Raw genomic sequence first — 23,068 nt, forward strand, 5'->3', positions numbered from 1 at the left:
TATAAGTACAGCGGTCATGGTTACACTTTTCAGGTTACCTAACTTTAAACAGACCCAGCAGGGACAACTGTAAGCCTTAGGCTAGTGTCCACAGACAGATCTGGAGACCCCCAGGAAGCCCACCCTTGGACACACCATCTGCAAAGCTGCAGAGCTGGTTCAGGGGGCAGCTGGAGCCTTGCACTGCTGATGGAGCAGGAGAGCCTGCAGGTTATCCCAGAGGCCCCTTTATGTCTCTGCTTCCCCGGGACCTCCAACCCTCAAATAGGTCAGGCCCACACTTCCCCACACTCCTCTCCACAGGTCACTCCAGCTGGCTTCACCCTGAGTCCCTCCCGACCCCTTCTTTGGCAAACTTTACAAAGTCCAAGTTTAAGGCTGTTATCATCGTCTAACCTGTAGATTTCCTGTTAACAGCACCACCCAAATGTGCCGATGCTGCCTTGTCCTTGTGTGCTGAGCAAACTGTTTACTTTGGCACGCACACCAGGAAGTAGTAATACTGCTAAAGCTAGGTGCTTTCTGGAGCTTTTATTTCAGGAGTGTGTGTGTGTGTGTGTGTGTGTGTGTGTGTGTGTGTGTGTGTGTCTGTGTGTCTGTGTGTATTAGGTTTAACAGGCTGAGGTTATTGTTATTTGTGATAAGAGGAACAGCCTTAGGGCTTGAGAGCAGAGGCAACATGTCCTGTATTCCTTGGTACTTTGGCTGGTCCAAGGGCCTCCCTCCTTGGCCAGTCTAAGTGGAATGCCTGGTACTAGAGGATACGTAAGCCTCAGTGAGCTCTGTGCTAGAAAGTTGTCTTCTGATTGTTGGGCAATAGTCATGAATGTTGCACCCAAAGCCCACTGACAATATCTCACAGCTGTGCCCGCCCCCCGCTTGATTAAGGTTAAGCCTGTGGTTGGTGACAAATGACAGGCAGATGGGGAGGGAATACAAGGCCAGGCCCCTTGGGCTGTCTTTGGGACAATTCTGAAGAGCCATTTCAGCTACCACACTCCCTAAAGAACCATTGAGATTTCTATTGCAACCAATTTGGGATCATTTCTTATGCCTCTGCCCAATCCCACTTTCATTTCCTTGAACTCACTACAAATCTGTGCAGGCTCAAAAAATCCAGATCCGGACAGTTGCATGGCTCAGCTGAGAGAGGCTCAACTACACATCCTCTTAGTCCTCTACATCCTCCAGAGCTACCTCGGCTAAGCCGTGATGGGGCTGCTGATGGGAGCCAGTAGAACAAAGGCCCCTTTAATTATTCTGCTCTATGCTTTTAGGTTAAAGTCTCCCAAGGGTGCCACTTGGGGTGCATTTGTTTTGGGGACCTGAAGTTAGGAAAATTGGTGCTTTTAAAGTCTTTGGTCCACTTTGTTTTATGTTTATGCTACAAATACCAACAATAGGAGGAGATCCCTGTTGCCCCTTGCCCCCACAACATGGCTGCAGAAAGCTTGGGGCCCAGTCAGAGACCTGTCTCGGGCAGAAGAAAGATCCTAGCATCTTCGAAGTGTCTTTAGCCTGTCTTCCTCATTTTGTCTTTTTGTGTCTTGCTGTGTCTCACATCTCCCTCTTTACCCCAAATGCCATGTGGAACAAAGTAAGGTATAAACAAACACATACAGCCGTGTGTTGTCAGACAGACATGTTTGCTTGGCATGAGTTAGGGACATCTGTCAAGACACAGCTACTCCAGATCAGTTGATTCAGCCTGGTGTGTGTGTGTCCATGGGATTGTTTTGAAGTTCAATATCATTTTGAACTTATCAAGTAATCAATAAATGGTAGGCATTCACAATTCTTTATAAATCGTGTTCTCAAGAGTCTGCCCTACCATGTAGGATGCTCTCTCTCCCTTCTTCCTCTCTTGTGCTCGCAGTCAGCTAAGACTCTTTCCTGGCCTGTTTGCTTTCACTTTCTCTTATGAGAAAGATGTTCAGACACTGCAGCAGAAAAAAGCCAGTGGTAATGCTTGCTGGCCATGATTTGAGCTTGGACACATTCAAAATACCAATAGGGGAGCCAGACACTTGTACTAGTCCAAGATACTTGGTAGGATGAGGTCTAAGAAATTGATGATCAATTTGGCTGGAAGAAACCTAAACTCTATGTAAACGGAGCTTTCATAGACTGAGAAGAGGGTTGTACATGAGAGATGGATGGTGAATAATTTGACTAAGTCAAATGCAGTTGATGCAAATCTAGGCCTTTGAATGCTTTAAATATAACCCACTGATATAAAAAGCATTGCGCTAAATTTTTTAAAGCTGAGATCTTTCCTAGGGTGAGAGACTCACTTTTTTGATAGAGACATGCTGCCCATAAGGCAAGCAGAGAAGGCATAGAACAACAGGAGATCACATTCCCCTATAGGCAACTGCGAGTTTCGTGCATTTTATAGTCTACAACAGCAGCCCATGTGCCTGCTACACCTATTACCTCATGAGCCATCTCAGAATCATAGTAGCAGCTTGGGAAGGCTATTTCAAAGGGCAGGTGGTTCCAGAGGGGTTTTCTTCTGTTTATTTTGAAAGTCAATCTGCCTCTGGCTCTCTCCACTTGTGTCTCAGATAAGACTGAACCATAGTCTTTAATTTATACAAAGATGGGTTTAAAACTGGATTCCCTTTTATTTGCTTGCTTGCTTGCTTGCTTGCTTGCTTGCTTGAGATAGGGATTTAATGTGTAGTGCAAGCTGGCCTTGAACTTTCATCTCCCCAACAGCCTCCTAAGCACTGAGACTGCTGATGTGTGCTGCCATGCCTAGCTTCTTTGTCTTTTGAGGGCTGGGTCGAGAGCAGAGAACCAGCCCAATGTTGGGTCTAGAATGAGTTTGCTGATTGCACCTTTCTTGTGTAGAGAGAAGAATGGTGGGAGTGCAGAATGCTGAAGATGAGGTCAAAGGCAGGATGAAGTAGAGGTACCTGAACATCATGGAGAGAGGGTAGCATGTGCGCAAGTCTGAGGCCTCTGGGGCCTCTGTATAGGTGAGAGAAACAAAGAACTGGTATGTGGTTGGGGGGATAAAAAAAGTATGTGTCTGGGTCACTTTGTTCTGCCTCGCCTCCCTAACTCCTCTGGGGGTAGTTTAGGATAGAACGGGTCGGGTAGGTGTTGGACGAAACTAATCAGATCTTTTACGGCTACCACTGAGATAAGGGGTGACTCAGGGTTAGTGCCCTGATGCAGACACTAGATGAAGCTTTGGGATACAGACAGAGACAGGGATCAGGCTGAAAACTTGGGGTTGGGCCTCAGGCCTTGTTTTGTGGGGAATCATCCAGTTCAGGAAATTGAGAAATGTCTGAGTAGCTAGGGTAACAGGTAACTCCTTGTCTCCCAGATGTGGGGGCACTGTCCCCCTTAAGCATAAGTAGAGGGGAGGGACATGATGGTACTGCATCTCAATATCTTTTCTCATCTTTTAAAAATATATTTATTATTTATTTATTTTATGTATGTGAGTACACTGTTGTTGTCTTCAGACACACCAGAAGAGGGCATCAGATCCTATTACAGATGATTGTGAGCCACCATGTGGTTGCTGGGAATTGAACTCAAGACTTTTGGAAGAGCAGTCAGTGCTCTTAACCACTGAGCCATCTCTCCAGCCCCTTTTCTTTCTACATCTACTGATAGCTTTTCCTTAGTTACCTACAGTTTCCTTGAAACCCCCATAATTTTGAAGAGTGAGAGAGAAACTTATAGGCCCTTTTCCATCCCTGACCCCTAAGCCCAGTATCTTTATTCCATGTAATGAGGGCCGTGATAATGGCAATTGTAACGAAGCATGATTGTTAAAATGGGTGACAGTACTAATAAAGGCAGCAGAGAGTGGACGGAAAAGGAGACTGGAAGCAATAAAGCACCTATAGGCTTTGCAGAGGATCCGAGTTTGGTTCCCAACACCTATGTCAGGTGGTTCAAAACAACCTGTAACTCCAGTTCTAAGGGCTCTGACTCCCTCTTCTGGCCTTTGCAGGGAACTGCACTTATAGGCACATACCCACAAGACAAACACACAGGGGCATGATTAAAAGCAAAAATAAATCTCAAAGTAGCTAAGTATTGGAATATATTTAGAAAACTATTTGACTCAGGTCAGTGTATATACCTTCTATTGCTATTATTATTGTTACTCTTGACATTGATGTTATTACTGTAATTGTTCTTACTGCTGATATCATTACTACCGCTAGCATTTGTGTTACTCTGATATCTCACGCACTGTTACGTTATGATCTAAATATGAAATACTCTCCCACAGGCTTTATGTGTTGAATATCTGGTTCCCAACTGGTGGCACTGTCTTGGGAGGTTCTAGAACCTTTAGGAGGTAGGTTTTGGTTGGAGAAAATAGGTTCTGGTGGCCTGTCTCTGAAGGTAATGCCTGTTCTTCAGTTCTGTGCTTGGGCCATGAAGTGAAGGAACACCCCTCCCCCCAAACCTTATTCCTGCCACTGAGGAGTTCTACCTAAGCACATGGAGTCAACCAATTTAGGGAACCCTCTAAAGCCATGAGCCCAAATAAATAATTATTTCCTTCAATTATGCTGTGTATTTTGGTCACAGCGATGCAAGGATAACACAGGCATCAAGGCCATTTCATCCGAACGTCATTTTAATCTCATAATCCAGTCCAGGAACAGGTGCCTACTGCCACTTTCCTCTCAAGATGAGGAAACTGGGCTCAGAGAGAGGGAGGGATGTGCCTTAAGATATACTGAGTCTGCTGCTGAGTCTGCATGCTTGTCCACTTGGCCTACCTGGAAAGGCCTCACTACTACCTAACAGTCCCTCTACTACCCATGCACAGTGGGGATGGAAGTTCTACTTAATGCATGGCTGATAAGAACCAGGTGAGTTAAGTGGCTTCCAGAAGGGCCTGCCTCCTCTGAGCTAAGCTGCTTTCCAGCCAGCTGATCAGAACTGTTCTTCTAAATCATAGTTTAACCATTCATTGTTCTGAGCATGGAGGCAGCTCGCCCCCTAGTACACCCCAACTTGGTGCTGCCACAGTGATTAATAAGGATCTTCTGTGTTCACGTGAAACCTCTCACTCAAGACCTCAAAGTGCTTTGCAGGCATTAATTAAGCTTTGTGGTGGTGACTCAGTTAGGTGGTAGCCCAAGGCTTACTCTAGAAGTCTTCGGCGGGTGCAAAAAGAGAACAAATCATTCCCCCAGCAAACCATGGCTTTCTGACCAGTCAGATCCAGTTGGCATTTCCCATTCCTGGCCATGATCATTTGCAGAGTGGACTTCCTTCCTGTCTTTCACTCGTACAGTAACCAGTTCTCAGAAGCCATTTCCTATCTGAGTTACAACTGTGCCAACAGCCCTAACTGGTGCCCAATGCTGGCCCAATTGCACTTTGGGAGCTGACATAGTGCCAGGCCTGTGCCCACTAGCATGTTTAGGCTAAATGCATCCATTCACAGGGGTCACTGGTGTCATCCCATCCCTGGAACACTATCTGCACCTGCCCCCATTCTTCCCTCTTCCTCAGATCCGCCCTCTCTCATCTTCTGCTTACTTAATGTGGCTCTGAATTCTTAACTCAGAATAAAGCACTTAACCCTCTAGCTCAGGATGGAGACAGTCCCAAAAGGGACAGAGGTTATGGTTCCAGGTGTCCTTCAGCATGATAGGACACATCCCACACACGTGGGATGAAGGCTGGAAAGACAGAGGCAGTGGGGACTGACAGTGAGACTGGGAAGCAGAAATGAGCTTCCAACTGAGCTGTGGCAATGAAGCAGAGAGAAGGGATTTTAATTTAGAGAGGAGATCTGCAGGACTTGGTGATTATCTGGAGGTAATCCAATAGAGCTTTTTATTTTCTGACCATCAGGCAGATCCAATCTGTTCTAGGAAGCAGAGCCAGGTGATCTCTGTGAGTTCAAGAACAGCCTGTTCTAGATAGCAAGTTCCAGGACAGCCAGAGTTATATTACATGAGACCTTGTCTTAAAACAAACATCAAAACAAAAACAAAACAAAAACCTTGGCAGTGATACACGGTTGTAATTTCAGCATTCAGGAGATGGAGGCAGGAGGATTAGAAATTCAAGGTCATTCTTGTTGAGAATCCAATTTGAGACCAGCCTGGGTTTTAAATACACGAGACCCTGTAAAAATTAAATAAACAAAGACAAGGTTTCCAGTCTCTGCGATGGTAAGATGAAAAGCTTCCCAACATCATTTAATCCCAGCGAAATTCTCAGCCCAAGGAGGAATTAATTTATGCTAGAAAGGAGGTTTATTTTAATTCTTACAGAACCAGAATTGATCTCTCCCTTTCCCCAGAACCATGGAAGCCACATATGTTGGGCCAGGTGCTAACAGCCAAATTAGGGGATAGACCTCTGAAAGTCAGGAACTGAAAAAGTGTGCAGGAGAAAAAGAAGACAAGGCCCAGAGAAGAAAATGCATTAGCTGTTGAAAGAAACATAGGGCCCAGCTGTTCGAGGCACTGGCCAGGGGGAGAACCAGTAGAGAGGAAGCTCACCTCTTGCTCAGGAGTCCCTTGAGGTCTGCTAATGATGAGGGTTTGAGAAGAAAGGAAGAGAATTGCTGCTCCTTGGCCACAGATCTGAGAGAACTGCTACTGTATCCTATACATGCACACACACACCCTCTTCTCTTTGACCTCCAGGGAGCTCTGGGCAAGCTTCTGACTTCCCAGGTGTCACTGGAATCTGGCTGTTCAGCAATGGTTTCCCCATTGATGGGAAAGTTAAGGTCTTTAGTGATCCCTTCCAGCTTAAAAAGTCTCCTTGGAAAGAACTAACTTCAGCCAGGTGGTAGTGGTGTCCATCTTTAATCCCAGCACTCAGGAGGCAGAAGCAGGCAGAGATAGATAGATAGATAAATAGATAGATGAGTTAGTTAGTCCCAGGACAGCGAAGGCTATGCACAGAGAAACCCCATTTTGGGGGCGTGGGGACTAACTTCTTCACCACTGTCCCTTGTGCATAACTACCCCGCTGTCTAGGATTTTAGTTAGAATCATTGGTAGAGGGCTTTACTGTGGTGTTTGAAGTTCTTAGCTCAGCAACGTTCACAACAACTCATGATCGGGTACTGAGTGCTCCTCAATTTATTGCTGATGAAACAGGCTTATCAAGGTAAAGTGGTTGGTTCAAGTTAGCACGAGGGCCAAGCCTTTGATTCAGGTTTTCTGTTGTCCTTCTCTCATCTTTTGTGGCATAAAAGAGATTTCAAAGATCATCTGTTTACCCCATCCTGTGACTGTTCCACAAGGCTGAAAACTTTATTGGGGCTTCTGCAGATAGGGTTTGGCCTTTCCCCCTTGGGGCCTTATTCTTATACCTTAGATCTCTGCTTCTGACTTAGTCAAAGGACCTTGGACCAACTCATTGTTTACCTACTGGCAGGTGTTTTCTGAACGTGACATTCTTGTACCACTCAGGTTCCCCGAGCATGGAAGAAGCGTGGTAAAAATGAAGCTACTCCTGGAGGTCTATCAGGCAGCTCTGGAGCCTGAAAGTGGCCAAAGTGTGCTGGAGGAATTGATGGGAAGATGTCAGGCTATGACAAGTCTCAGGGTTAGCTTTTCAGAGTGCTGATAGTATGACACGGAGATGAAGAGGAGTGAACCGCAGGGTAGGACACTAGTAGGTATATGGGCAAGCCAGACCAGGTTAGAACTAGGTGGTGGTAACATGGAGAAGAAGCGTTTCCACTGTCAGAGAAGTAGAGGAACACAATCCAGAACACAGAGGACCTGAGCTTGCCAGTCTCTCCCTTGTCCTCTGCTGTAGGAAAGTCAGTCAAACACACGCACTTCCAGCTTCTACCACAGCCTGTCAATGTGAAGGTGCTTGGGGGTGCTGAGTGGGTGGAGTTAACTAGCAGGAATCTCTGATGTTGATTGTGGGCCATATTTTCCTCAAGAAAAATAAATTTAAGACAGAAGAAAGGTAATAATATAATAGAGGCTCGGTAGATCCTCTTAACTGTTGCAGTAATGATCCTGTTTGATGTTTGCAAAGGCATAGCTCAGTTCAAAATAGAACCTTCACATGGATCAGAACATTTGCCCAGCATCTAGCCAGGCTACATGGATGTCAGACATGAGTATAGCACTAGGGAAGTGAATATTGATTTGATAACCCCATTTGATCTTTGACAACCCCATGGGCTATGTTATTATAAAGACTGGACAAAAAGAAAAAGTGGCATACTGTCTGACCCAGGTCATGCTGACAACTATGCCTAGAAGCTTCTGAGAGTCTCCCCAGGGCAGCCTGAAGCTGATCCCTGCTTGGTCTAGTAACTCATCCCTACAACCTGGCCCCTATACCAGGAACTCATTGCTGGAAGTTGCCAGTGGCAACTGCTGAATGTTTGGAAGAGACATGCTTCAAAAAGCCGTGAAACAATGAAAAGCTCTTAACAATTGATTTAAAATCAATATGATGAGAGACAGAAGCGCTCAGAATAGAAATATCCCAAGAGGCCGAGGGACACCGCTACTTCCTCATTGCCATTTCCGTCAGCGTGCTCGCTCTCCATCCTGACCATGTGCACACGTTTAAATCATCCATATGGACTCAACGTCAACCCAGGCTGCTGGAGTTCATTAATAACAGAAACAGCAGTAATAACCTTGTTGAGAGGTTGCTTATCTCTGTCAAATACTTCAAATGTTTTTATTTTGTCCTGCCATCACCCCACATGTTGACACAACTATTCCCACTTTACAGATGAGGAGGCTGAGGAATTCTTGGTTCACTCAGCAACCACACTTCAAAACCAAGATTGGATGGGGAATTGAAAATGACTGGGGCTGGGGGTGTTGATATACTGTGGGAGCTGAGACATTAAATCAGAGAAAGGAAAGAGAGGTGTGGGCAGGACAGAATGGAGAAGGAGGGCTTAGAAAGTGGGAGCGGGTATAAAGTGGGTTCATTTGAGGATCCCTGTTTTCCCCAGGCTCAAGGCCCAAAAATACAATGGAAAGACAAAGCTTTCAAGGAGGGAACTCAAGGCCCCAGAGGGAATCACTTCCAGTCCCTCTGCCAGGTTCTGAGTTTCCCCTGTGCTGGTGTCCGCCTCACCACATGCCATTTCTTTGTTTGCTTTGGAGCATCTGAGTAGCCTGTGTCTCATCCCAAGAGCAAGAAAATAAACATCACTGTGGAGACAAACTCACTTGACTCCGCTTAAAGCAGCTAATGGCCCAAGATTTTCCAGCTTGAAGGCCCTTTTGCTTCTTTGAGCATTCATTGCCCAGGAAGATTTGGCCATGGGAAAAAAAAAAGCACTAGGAGGCAGCAGGCAATAAACTGTGTGTGATCAGAAAGACTTGGGCTGGTGCTTGCTGGGTCTGTCAGAGGCAACACTTTCAGTATAGCAACAGCATTGCAGGCCGCTTCAAGTAGCCACTGGCACTCTGGTTTGCGGATTGAATACATTTCCCTCTCTGGTCCCTGCAGCTCTGCAGGGAGCAGGTGCAATAGCAAGAGGGTCTGGCTAGCTAGCTCCAGAAAGGACTTGTTGCTTGAACTTTCAAAGGGGAGCAGGGATTATCCTTTAAAGGTCAGGAGGTAGCAAACACAGTAGTAGAGAGAAAAGGGCTTTCCAAGAGGTCATGCTGGGAAGTGACATCTAACCCCTGCTTTTTGGTGCCTGATTGTGGAGGAAATCGAGTGAGCTTGATTGTTTTTACAAAAGGAGGTCTCCACGTTATAAAAGCTTCTTCTAACTGTGCCTGGACCTGCACTGGGAACTAAAAGGGTCACAACTGGTCTCTGGCCTGGAGACAGATAACCATGACACATCAGTGTTGTCCAGAGCCCAGAAAAGGTTATATGACCTATCAGTGTCTAGAGTCGGAGAACAACCACAGTAACATCAAAAAGTCCCAGCAGAGGGCAGGGGTCTCTTGTAGCTTAGTGGCAGAGATCAAGACCCTGGGCTCAATCTTTACCATTGGAAAAAAAAAATCTGAGTGGACAGTGTTAATTAACTATGGTCAAAGCAGGCCAGGCTGGCTATGTTAGGGGGAGTCTCGGTGACATAATCCGACTTGGCTATCATGTGGGGATAACAGCTCTGATGGTTATGCTCTGTGTGTAAAAGGCAGGGTACACTTGCTCCAGGTCTAAATAACTGCAGGGCTATGGATCTAAAGTTGACCCTAGCCTACCAGATACACAGAGGTGGAAGTAGAAACCCTGGAGTTTGACTGTTGGTGACTGGGCTCCAGGGTATGAAAGCCACGGGCCTGTCCGCTTTCTTGCTGGGCTCAGTAGGATCCACTTCCATCTTGCCTCTTGTTAGATACTATATGATCAGTACTTCCAGACAAGGAACTAGCCAGGGCTTCAGGAGGCTGCTTAGTTTTCTTTCCTTTAGCAATGTTTCAATAAGCCTCCATCGTGACTTCGAAACCTCAGTGCTGGGCTGCATTTCCAGAGAAGGATCTGGGGAGACTCAAGAGCACTAGGCCTCCAAGATTGCTGCACTGATCCAGGAACACAGCAGTTTCTGATCTTACTAAGAGTGTGGGTATCACAGACTTGTCTTAGGGACCTGGGGGAGTAGTACCATCAGGTGTAGCCCAGCTAGGAAGAAATGGGGCAGTGTGATACAGGACTGCTGCTGGCCAGTCTTAGCCATCCTTGCTAACAGTGAGTGTCTATGAGACCTCTATTCTTTTCTTCTTCTGGGACCAAGTGGGTTTTGTCTTAGAAGAGAGAAGTCAATTTAGATATCTAACAAGGAAGATAACTGAAAGTGGGGCTGGACATCTAGCCACAAGTGTAGAGGAGGCAGCATGCCCAAGGTCAGCTTTGATCGGACAGCTGCAGAAGCTGTCCGCCCTTTCCCACTCTCTGCTACCAATATTCTCTCTGCTGCGGTTTGAACACCTCCACCAACACTCATTTGAAATGTAACCCCCAGTGTGAAGGGTGGAAACTGGATCTAAATGAGATAAACCTTTGGGAGACAATTAAGATTAAATGAGGCCATAAGGGTGGGGCCCTAATCCAACAGACTATGGAAGAGAAACGGCCTAAACTAGAATTGTCCGCCCTGCCGTATGATAGCTTATGCTGCCCTGGGACTCTGCAGAGAGTGCCCCAAGCAAGGACTTCACCAGATGTGACCAGCTGATCTTGAACATCATCATCTTCAGAACCAGAAGCCAAATGACCCTTTAGCTTTCATAAATTACTTGTTCTCTGGTATTCAGTACCAGAGAATTCTGGTATAGAGCACCAGTGAAGGCACTAAGACCCCACCCCCATGCTAATCGTAATTTCTCTTCATCTCTAATAACTCATAGGAACCTTTTTCAGGGGTAATACATAAACTTCCATAAAAGCTAGTGTGGTTTCTCTCTGTGAATATTTGGTGCAGATGGTTTTCTCTGCTTCCTACTCATGCTTTTTATTGATGGCAGTGCTGGGGCAGTGCACGGGTTGTGATTCTGTGGTGAGAATCAATTTCATAGGTGTCAAGAAATTAAGAGGAGGATTAATTCAGACACCAAAACCGAGCATGGCAGCTATTTTATTCCTGAATGGACTTCCCCCATCTTGCCCCTCAGTCTTCATTCTGAGTTCCGGACTTTAAATTTGGGCACGTGCCTATGAGGAAGCCCTAAGCTAACCTTCAGTTTTGTTCCCCCAGCCCTTTCTTATATTACTGTAAAAACAATGCAGAAGAGAGTTTGGAAATATGTCCTGCAGAACCCACATCCTTCTCATAGTCCAAACTGTTTGGCCTTCCCCTTCAGTTTGCTTCATGTGTGTAATGGCTATACCAGGACACTCTTTATGGTCTATTTACTCAATTAATGTTAACTGTGTCTCCACTCGGCCTTTGAGTCTTGGAGAGCATCATTTCCAGTGGCTGCAGAATGTCGTGTAGAGTGGATAGACATGCATTATTTAATCATTTGCCTTCTGTGCACATTATTGTTGGAAGCCAGGTCATCTGACCCGATTTTGGCTCATAATGCACATTTGCCAGTCCCAGTCCAGGGAGGGAGCATTTATTCATAAAACATTCACTAACTGTCAGCCAAAAGCAAAGCACTGTACCAGTGAGAAGATGGGTTTGAGGGAGTAAGTAAGAAATGTGGTCTGTAGTACTCAGTCCCTTGAATGGCTGCCCTGTGGCAAGGAGGCAGGCCCCAGGTCTCACCTAATGCGGGGATGGACAGGTCTGCTGATTACCAGGGAAGTTATTGCAGACCTGTTTTTTGTTTTTTAATGAAAATAGGCTCTTGGGTAATTGGGGCTTATCTTTTAGACATTAGACATTTATTTGTTACTGATGATAAAGCAATAAAGTTTGAGAGTAATTTAATTAAAATTAATAAGCAGATTCTTGGGATTTTTCCTACAGCTACATTGATTATAATCAAAATCAGTGTCTTTTGGATGCTTCCTGAGAGGGGAGGAACTTGGAGCTGTCCTGGTGGGGCTTTGTATAAAACCTGGGCCTTTCTCCACACAGATTCTCAATCATCACATACAGAGAGAGGCTAGGGTGGGGGACCAGAAACCACTGTTTGATGTAAGAATAATACCCACTGTTTACTGAGCTCCTACAGCAAGACAGCCACGGTAGCAGGCACTTTCCTGAGAAATTTGACTTTTGTGTTGAGTCTTTTATGGTAGGTACTATTTTCTCCATGTTTAAGGAGGAGGCTGTGAATTAGAAAAGTCAAGCTACTTGCTGGAGGTTTCTTAGCAACATCTCTTCCCTGAAACCAGAGCTGTATAGGATTTCATGAAACCATTTTCCCATAAAGTGGTCTCATGAACGTTTCGCCTTTCAAAATAAAATGCTTAACTGGATAATAATCCAGACCTAGGAAAGAGAAATTATATATGATAATTTTAGAAAGCTCTCAAAATAATTTGCGTTCCAACAAGAGTATGTACTTTGAGCTGAAATTCATAAGACTATATGTTTAGCATTAGTAAAGTTTATTTTTGCCTTTTCAAGAGGGACTGGACCTTTTAGTTATAAAAGCCTTTGAATTAACATGCCGCATCAGTTGGACTAAATCCTCTCTCATTTTACTGGTAGATGAAAAAACCCTTGGAGTATTTACAGACTTAGTGTTCTGCCCTGGAAAGTCAGGAGGCCAGAGCAGAAAGCACGGGCCATGGAACCTCAGCGGTGAGGCAGTCTATCTTTGAACTGTCAGCTGGATGAGTATGGTCGGCAGAGTCTCTCCCAGGACTGGGGGCAGCATTTAAAATTTAGCGCTGCTGCTTTTCTTGATTACTTCAATAACCTAGTTCATATAATCATGCGAGTTAGAGAGAGAGCCATAGGTTTCATTTTTGGATGGCACAGAGTGGGCGATGATTTATTCTGATTCATTCGTAGGAACTTTCTTTTCCATCTGACTGGGAATGCCTAAATGTTCTCATCACCACCCACGGGGGCATCCCTGTCTCACACGCAGTCCTTCCCCTTTCCTCACCATCAGGTTCTCAAGGAGGCCTGTCTGCAGGCATGTCCAACCCTGACCATCTGCAGGTATTGTTCAGTCTACAGGCTGATGTGTGATACACCTGTCAAGTTCTGTGATGAGGTTGGGGCTGTAATGAAATCAGGATTCCTTAGTATATAGAGAGAAGCTACATCCCTGTACAAGGATAGGTGAGGTCATCTGGAGCAGAGACATGTCTTACCTTAGACAAGTGATACTTGAGCTACTACTGTGCAGGGAGCAGGGTGCCAATGCTGTGAGGCATAAGAACAAAGTTGGGGAAATGAAGCATTCAGGGCAAAGGAAACAGCATTCCAAACAGAGAGTGGCCTCAGAGGGCCTGCTCCTGCCTAGACTGTTAGGAATATTAGCCTGCCCAGACTTCTATCTGATACCCTGTTTGTTACATTTTACCAAATCTTCCATGAATATATTCCCTTAAATATTGAAAATTATAACCTTATGCTATGAGAGTAAGTCTTCTTCCATTTTTGTATATTCTTTTTAGTTAATTTTTAAAGTCATAGAATATTGTGTGATCATTAAGGAACATTGGAAGAAAATGTGGGAAGATATAAATATCTCAATTCTAATCTTCCAAACACACCAGATGTTAATTTTGGTATATTTTCTTTCAGGGGCTCTTTAGTGGTTTAGGGTTTTAAATGCAGTTATAATTACACTCTATGTAAAATGTGCACTAAATTTAACCTTCAGATTACAAGCATCAATCTCTTGAAACATGGCAAACATCATTCCTACCACATCAAACTCTGCGCCACCTTTTAATTCACTCTTAATTATACCACTGCTTTCTATTTTCATGTATGTTTTGGCTACTTGATGTCAGACTCTCAGAGTAGTATGTAAATTTATACCCACAACTGTCTGTTGGCCAGCTTCTTGTATTTCTTGTGACAGATTTTTGCCTCACATATTTTGATGTTAAGGTACTGAGTGTACAAATGTTCAGAACAGCAATGCCTTCACAATTGCTTCTATGAATATGAAATTACCCTTTTATCCTGCTTGACGTTGCGTATTGCCTTAAATTGTGCTTTGTCTGATCCAGCCACTCACGCTTTTCTTTTGTTTGCATTTACTTGCTATAGCTCTGCCTACCCCGCAGCCGTTTGATTTCAGGTGAGTCTCTTGTATTAATTTAATATAGGGACCTTTGTCTTCCGCCGGGGAAGTGTCAAATGCTTATACTGATTGTTGTAACCGCTCTGCATGGCTCCCTGACAGCGTGCTTTGTGTTTCCTGCATTTCCTTTCTTTCGTGACTTTTGAGCCATAGCTGGTGATTTCTTCTTTTCTTTTCTGCAGTGATGTGGAAGGGAGACATCTTGTTTTTCACTCCACTGATTCTGCCTTCTGTTGCCTCCAATGAGTGTTTTAATTTGTCTCTGTTCAGTTTCTAAGCAGCTCAACTTATTTCAGTCTGCCTTCTCATCTGGACAGAAAGGTTCTAAAGGCTTGATGCTGAGTTTTGTTTACCGACTCCAGGAAGGAGTTGTGTGTCTGGAGCAGGATAGAACAGGTCACTTCCAGTACCCTCATTGCTTCTTGAGAGATGAGGGACACCAAACCTTCTCTAGAGGGTCTATGCATCTTGACAACAGTGGGCACTGGCAAGGCAGAAAGTGTCCTTTAGCACCTTGTGTGTGGAAGCCCTTCCTGCGGGCTCTTCTGGCCCTCGAGTGGAAAAAGTAGCCCAAGTAGTTCTGACCTCAGCTGGCAGAGATGAGCTCTGTCAGGAAGAGGGTCCCAGGCCAGAGGATCAGAGGGAGGTTATGTAGGGGACCTGATGGCTTTAGCCTAGATAGGCAATGCAGGACATATCAGTGTCAGGTATGACATTTCCTGGGCACACAAATTATTTTTAAAAGTCCTCTTAATGACTTGTAAATGGAATTTCAGTGAGAGATTTTCTGGTATTTCCATTTGTCTTTTTCTTTGCAAGGTAGTATTCTCTGATGTACATATATTAAAACTCTCTACAGTGCAACTGCCAGCCTTAAATGGTTTGTTTTAATTTCAACACTGGCACTGTTTAATTTATTCAAATGGTTGCTCTTTTGTATTGATTGCTCAGTGTTGATTGTGGGGAGGCCACTGCCGCACCCACAGACAAGGAGGGCTGAGGTCTACAAAAGCAAGCAGGCTAGCTGAGTTGGAACAACCTGCTTTGTGCCCTAGAAGGTCTTTAGAGGAAATACAAATGAGGCAGCTCTGATTTCTAGGGACCCTGAGCAGCAGGGCTTGGGACTGACCTGTCATTATTGATCCTGTTTGACTGGGCCAAGTTTTTCCCAAGAATGTTCTCAGACAGGCAACATGCCCAAAATCTGCTGGTGAGAAGAGAGGATAGCCCATGGGTGGTTGGTGCTGTAGTAGGCCAGTGTGACTTTCTGACAGGGATGACAAAGTCAAATAGCACCCCAGGAGAGTGGATGCACTTCCACTAGACTCTACAAGCCAATGTCTCATAATACAGAGTGTCTCTGGAACCGGAATCTTGGCTAGGATCCGTTAGAATATTTTAGCCAAAATTAAGGGGTAATATCACCAGGGTCTAGACAAGCAGGAGTCAAGGAAGTTTGGGGGCTGGGACAAAGCCAGGTTTCATGATACTCCAGCCTACATGGTCAGGATGACCATTGTCAAGCCCTTAGAACACCAGATTAGGAAACTGAGGTCTAAAGATGTAGGTGAGATATCCAAAGTCACTCAATAAGTCCACCCAAATGTCTTACCCTATCTCAAAGTATTTCAGTGTGCTGGTGTGAACTCACTAATGCAGGCTTTAATATCTAGACCCAACACATGAGTATGTGTATATGCGTTCTCCGCCCCGCCCCCCCCCCCCGCCAGAATTAGCTGCCACTTTCTGCTTTCTGCTCATCTCTCATCTTGCCACAGTATAATTGTCTCTGTCTGCCGCTGCAGGACTGAGTACCTAAGAGCAGAACTGTTGGGCTGTGCTCCATACACAGTCATCCACACAGTGGATTTTGCTCTTAAAAAGTTGGTGAATTAAGCCAGGAGATGGTGGTGCACACTTTTAATCCCAGAGCTCAGTAGTCAGAGGCAGGCAGATCTCTATAAATTTGAGGCCAGCCTTGCCTACAGAGTGAGTTTTAGGACATCCAGGGCTACACAGAGAAACTGTCTTTAAAAAAAAAAAAGCACTCATGCATAGATTACCATGGTTTGGTCCTATTAAATATGTAGCCTCTTTAAATGGGAATGCTAATTGCTTTTATTTGATTATTATAAATTATAAGCATGTATCAAATTATCATACTGTACCTCATAAATATGTATATGTGTCAATTAAAATAATGATAATGCTTTTTAAAAATCAATTATTTGGAAATTATGTTCTTTTTAAAAATTTATTTATTTGTATATGTATAGATGTTTTGCCTGTGTTTGTCTGTGCATGCCTGGTGTCCATAGAGGCCAGAAAATGGCATCAGATGCCCTGAAACTAGAGCTATGGATGGCTTTGAGCCACTGGGAATTGAATCTGGGTTCCCTGGAAGAGCAGCCAGATCTCTTAACTGTTGAACCATCTCTCCAGCCACTAAAATTATGTGCTTTGTAGGCTTCCAAACTAGAAAGCTATGGTTGCACACATTCCTTTGTTTTGTGCTGCTCCTTGAGACAAATGCTTTAATTGTAGGGCAAAGAGTCTTTGGGCACACAGGTTTTCCCCAGAACTCAGGATTTAGAGGCAGGTAGACATCTTTGAGTTCTGTGCTGGCTTGTTCTATATAGCAAGTTCTAGCCAGGGCTATACAATGAGGCACATGTCTCAAAAAAATCAAAAAGAATTGACTAACTCACCTAAAGCCAGAGACTGTCTCATTTATTTCTATTTCTTCTGTTTCTGGCATTAGAATAGAAACACAATAGGAACCAGGTATGTGAGTAAACTGTGAACATTTGCTGAGAGCATCTACTGTGTGCCAGTCTGTATGCTCAAGGCTGATCATAAATGCTAGTGGTCCTGTCAATGGACAACTTGGCAAAATCTTTGTGGCCTCGCCCATCCTGTATTTAGCCTTTTAGTACTGTAGAGGATATCTGGAAGCCTAGCATGACTTATCAAAGAAAATACAGTGAGACACCATGATCTCTTTCAGTGTCTATCATCTTGTACGTCAAACTCCTCTTCGACTCAGGGGTTCTCTCTTGGCTACAGAAGCTGCTCCCCCACTCCACTTCTTGTATCCTCCACAGAGCTGCATGTCATGTTCCTACCCCTTCCCTTCCCTTCCCTTCCCTTCCCTTCCCTTCCCTTCCCTTCCCTTCCCTTCCCTTCCCTCTCCTTTCCTGCCTTTATTTTACATTGCCATTAGAAGCACAGTCAGCAAGAGAGAAATCTGGTGCGGATTGTGACTGCAACCGTGTCTTATTTTTCTTCTAGCCAGCCAAAAGAGGATACAATTTGGTTTTCAACCCTGTTGCCTATAGAAAAATAAGCAGAATAAATTTGAGATGGCAAGTCCTAAAAAAATCTCCTTTTGTGAAACAAGCTCTCTGCACAGAGGGGTTTGCTGATGATGGGCACTCACTCAGAAAGGGCTCTGGGATTTGCAGTGACCTTGCCTTAGGTCCTCACAGCAATCACTCTGGGAGGTAATCATTTGGAGATGTCACTGGGGAATCATGAAGCAAATGACAAAACTGCCTGTCTTCTTGAGCAGAAGCAAAGGCCTCAGCCCAGGACACAGACCTTCTGCCTTCTGCCTCACAGAGAAGGCCTCTCCTAAGTTTTATGTTTGAGGTTGGGTACCACAGCTGTTTGAGGCATCTGTGCTTTTTGGCAGCCTCTGCTGCCTGCCACATGACACAGCCAGTAGCCCTTGCAGCAGACCACCGATCCTGCCTGGAGCTTTTGTGAAGACCAAATGAGGTAGCATAAACTGCATTTGGTAGAATATGCCTGGAATCCTAGCATTTGGGAAGTGGGATGAAGAGTTCAGAGCCAGCCTTGGATATGTAACAAGTCAGCTACCTGAGACCCTATCTCAAAAGAAGAAAAAAAGAGATGGGGAAAAAGGGAAAGAAAGAGGCCATGTGAATTCTTTGGCAGTTGAAGAACGCTGGAAGCAATGTTGGATGTATCTGCTTATACCTTGCACGAGTTCTGGCCTTGGATTCCTGCACTCAAACCTGCCACAGAATGATTACATCCAGTGGGATGCTCCAAGCCAGTGGTTATGTTCCTTTGCCTAGGGATATGTTTGCTTCTTCCATAGCTACTTTTCTCGTTGCTGTGACAAAGTACCCAATAAGAAACAACTTAAGAAAGGGGTCTGCAAGATGGCTCACTGGGTAAAGACTCCTGAAAATGTAATTGTAGTCTGCAGGCACCACAAAGCAGAGGGAGATCAACTCTCAAAAGCTGCCCTTTGATTTCCACTTGCCAGCTATAGCTTGGAAGGACAGACGGATGGACGGGCATGCACACACACACACAAACACACACACACACACACCCCACATTTTAAAATGTACTTAAAAGCAGGTTTTATATATTAAAACAATTAGGGAAGGGCCTATTTTGGCTCACAGCTGAATGTACAGCCTATCATGTAGGAAGCCATGGCGGCAGGAGTAGTTGGGCACATGCATCTATGAGGAGTTAAGAAGCAGAGAGAAAGGAATGTAATGTTCAGCTCATTTTCCCTTTCTATCCAGTTCAGGACCCTGGCCCACGGATGGTGTGTCCTGTAGTTAAGAGGGTATTTCCCCTTCTTTTAAACTAATCTAGTTAAACAGTCCCTCACAAGTATACCCAAGGCTTGTCTCCTAGGAATTTCTAGTTTCTGTCATGTTCACAATATTAATCACCATGGTTCTCTAACAGTCATCATACAGATGTTCAAGTTTCTCAAACATTTATTTCCTATAGAATCTCCTCTCCAGTGACCCTGGAGCCCATGGTTGGCATTCCTATTATTGTCTATTTGATCACAGCTTTTCTGTCCCCAACCCAGCCTTTCCTATGGCACTAATCCATGATAACCAAACAAAAGACCTCTCTACAAACTAACCACAAAGAATTTCTCCCTCCCTCAAACAGTTTTTGGTTCCTCTGACATTGAACTAGAGAGGCCATGATCACTGGTTAAGAGCAGGTTTGGGGGCAGGAGAGATGGCTCAGCGGTTAGGAGACTGACTGCTCTTCCAAAGGTCATGAGTACAATTCCCAGCAACCACATGGTGGCTCACAACCATCTGTAATGGGATCCAATGCACTCTTCTGGTGTGTCTGAAGAGAGGAACAGTGCAGTCACATAAAATAAATAAAAAAATCTTTAAAAAAAAGAGCAAGTTCTGCAGTGTGATGGTCTGGGTGGGGTCCTGGTTATGTCTCTTACTGACTGCATGACCTTGGGAAAGTTACTTAAAAATCCATGAACATTGCTTTCCTTAGCTTAAAATACAGATATAATGGCTGTTTTGCACACAATGCCTGAGCCACTGTAAGCCTCGATAAAGGAGGGATAGTATTATCCTAAAGTATTTTTTTATATGTTGCCATAATTGCCATGGTTGTGCAGGGAAACTTTGTTTTATTGTACTAGATGAGAAAAATGAGGTAGAAAGGTTAAAACTCAGGTTGGGGTGAAAACAATTGGTAAAGGGCTTGCCTTGTAAGCCTGGGGCCTTAGTGATATCTCCTTGGACCCAAATTTTAAAAGGTGAGCGTGGATCCCTAGGACTCAATGGCTAGTCAGTCTAGCCTACTAGGCAAGTACCAGGCCAATGAGAGAAGCTATATTAAGAACCAAGATGGACAGCATCTGATAGCTAAGGTGGTCCTTTGACCTCTGCACACATTCTCTCTCTTACCTCTGCACTCTCTCTCTCTCTCTCTCTCTCTCTCTCTCTCTCTCTCTCTCTCTCTCTCTCNACACACACACACACACACACACACACACACTCTCTCACACACACACATACACAAAGAGTTAAAATACATTTGCATGATGCCACATACTTGGTGATAAAAATTAGATTTAAGATGAAGTCTGTAATGGAATCCACATCTTTTTTACTGCTATAGACAACCTGCATTAATGTAGCCTTGTGGTTACTTCAGTTTTTGTTCCTTAGTCTACTTTGTATGTGGGCCCTTCTCCTTCCCATTCAGAAAACATGCCTTTTAAGACTTGGCTGTCTGCTAAATTTAGCATCAGCATCATTTGGTCCCTGTAAGTCAGGGACCTTCCAACAGAACCACAGAAGAGCTTGTTCCTGGGTTCTTCTACCTGAATCAACTAATCACATGCTAACCTATGAACTCTGACATCCACATACTTTCTGTGAGACCAGTCTGAAAACTGCCTCTATAGTCCAACGTTCTTAACATAATTTTCAGATATATTCATTCCTTTCCTCCCTCCCTTCCCCCTTCCCTAATACACCCCCGTGTCTGTCTTTCTCCCTTCCTTCCTTCCTTCCTTCCTTCCTTCCTTCCTTCCTTCCCCCCTCTCTTTTCCCTCCCTCCCTCCATCCCCCCTCTCTCTTTCTTTGTTTCTTTCTGTTTTTTTCCCCTTTTAGATAGTTTCACACGGTAGCTCACAGTAGATGTAGCACTGTAGATGAACTCATAGCCATCTTCAAGTATCAAGTTCTGTGTTTACAGGTGTGGGCCACCACAACAGGATCACTTGTCATTTATTTGATCCAGATGAATTTTCAGAAGACAAAATGATCAAGGACATTAACAAGTAGTGAATGGAGATGGAGATGTATCTTGCTCCAGGGCGAAAGGACCTAGTTCTGGAGCTCTGGAATCAAGTGTTTTTGTTTGTTTGTTTGTTGTTTGTTTGTTTTGTTTTCCCTGCCTGTTGCTTCTCCCTTCTTTTTAAAGCAAAACCATGGTGAACATGCCAGGATTTCAAGATAAATGTAATGGAGAGCAATGCCCATTTGCCACCTGCCTCATCATCTCAGACAAAAACCTCATTGGACCAAAGAACATAAAATTGGGTAGTATGTGTTTGAAGATACCAAGATTCTATGTGTTGGCACACATTCTCTGGTGAGCCTGTCTTTTCAAGCCTCTCAGAGACTGAGTAAGGATGGGGATAAAGCAACGACTCGGCAGATTCTGAGTAGAAGCTGCTCTAAGAACGAGTTTGCCATCAAGAACAGCAGAAGCCCCACTCAGCAAAAGCTACCACTGTGGAGTGCCTCTGTGCACCTGGGGTTTCATTTATATTGTCTAATTTTCTCCTCAGCACAACTTCCAAGAGAGCTGCAACTATCTCCATTTTACAGAAGAGGAATTAAGACTCTTGCCAAGGCCAAGAGCAAAACAGAACAGCCTTGATCTTGGGTGTATTTGATTCCTGTCCAGGAATTTTCCCCCAGAGCACAAGGCTCTTATTCCCCAGAGGAACCCTCGGGACCAAGAGAGTTAGAGTCATCTGGTACAGGCATCCTAATCATCCTCTTCCTCAACTCATTAACCCAAGTCAAGATACGTACATAATGTGGTTAGCTAATCTGTTTACTTACTGTGTGCTTGAACATTTTCCTCAGCATCATTAGCCACCAGAAAACAGGGCCAAATCTCAGCAACTCATGAGTTATATTTGCAAATGTTCTCAATCTTGTTCTAATGACCAATAAATCTTGTTTGATCTATCTGAAAAAAAAAATCTCCTGCTTGCTTTTCTCCTGTTGTCTCTGGTTTTTAATATTCTATATGTCTCCATTATCAACAACAGTTAATATTTAGTTAACGTTAACTGTAGACCAGAACTTACTGTTCTAAGTAATTTAATTCATAATCAAGGAGGCAGGCTGTTAGTCCTTAATTTTATAAATGAGGATAGAGAAGTTTAAGGACACATAGCTGAAATGATAGTCAGGATTCAAACTCAGCCCGATTGGTTATAGAAATTACTTTGCTAAATATTCATTTATAAGGAAAATTTCCCTCCCATAATTAGCATAGCACTAATCTAGTACAAATATAGCACAGTAATGAATGTAAATAATACATAATCATATTCACATGTATACACACAAATATATAGATACATATAAATTTTTACAGTGCTAAGCACTGAACCCAGACTGAGCTATATGCCAACATTCAAATATATAGTTATAATTTTAAAAATTTAGGGGGTTGGAGAGATGGCTCAGAGTGTTAGAGTACTGATTGCTCTTCTGGAGGTCTTGAGTTCAATTTCAAGCAACCACATGGTGGCTCACAATTATCTGTAATGGGATCTGATGTCCTCTCTTGGTGTGTCTGAAGACAGGTACTGTGTACTCATATACATAAAATAAAATTTAGATTTACTTACTTTTAATTTATGTGTATTAATGTTTTGCCTGCATACATGTATGGTTGACTCCCTTGAAACTGGGTTACAGGTGGTCATGAACCATCATGTGGGTGCTGGGAATCAAACCTGAGACCTCTGCAAAAAGCAACAAGTGCTCTTAATTATTGAGCTGTCTCTTCTAAAAGTTGCATTTGAAGAAGTAAAAAGAAGTCAAATAGGGGGCTGGTGAGATGGCTCAGTGGGTAAGAGCACCCGA

At 44.1% G+C, this 23,068-nt stretch overlaps 1 protein-coding gene and 1 long non-coding RNA gene across 2 annotated transcripts in view; one reads left to right on the plus strand and one right to left on the minus strand.

The window, feature by feature from the left end:
* The window catches only part of Smpd3 (sphingomyelin phosphodiesterase 3), an 85,912-nt gene that overhangs the window by 55,685 nt on the left and 7,159 nt on the right, over positions 1 to 23,068 (minus strand). The window lies entirely within an intron of this gene.
* Positions 1 to 23,068, plus strand: part of LOC110300566 — a 53,638-nt gene that overhangs the window by 25,616 nt on the left and 4,954 nt on the right. The window contains exon 2 of the long non-coding RNA XR_002378587.2: positions 14,597 to 14,627. This is a non-coding gene — a long non-coding RNA (uncharacterized LOC110300566). The remainder of the gene's footprint in view (positions 1 to 14,596; positions 14,628 to 23,068) is intronic.

This window comes from Mus caroli, chromosome 8 (assembly GCF_900094665.2).
Source record: "Mus caroli chromosome 8, CAROLI_EIJ_v1.1, whole genome shotgun sequence".
In the NCBI taxonomy this organism is placed as follows: Eukaryota; Metazoa; Chordata; class Mammalia; order Rodentia; family Muridae; genus Mus; species Mus caroli.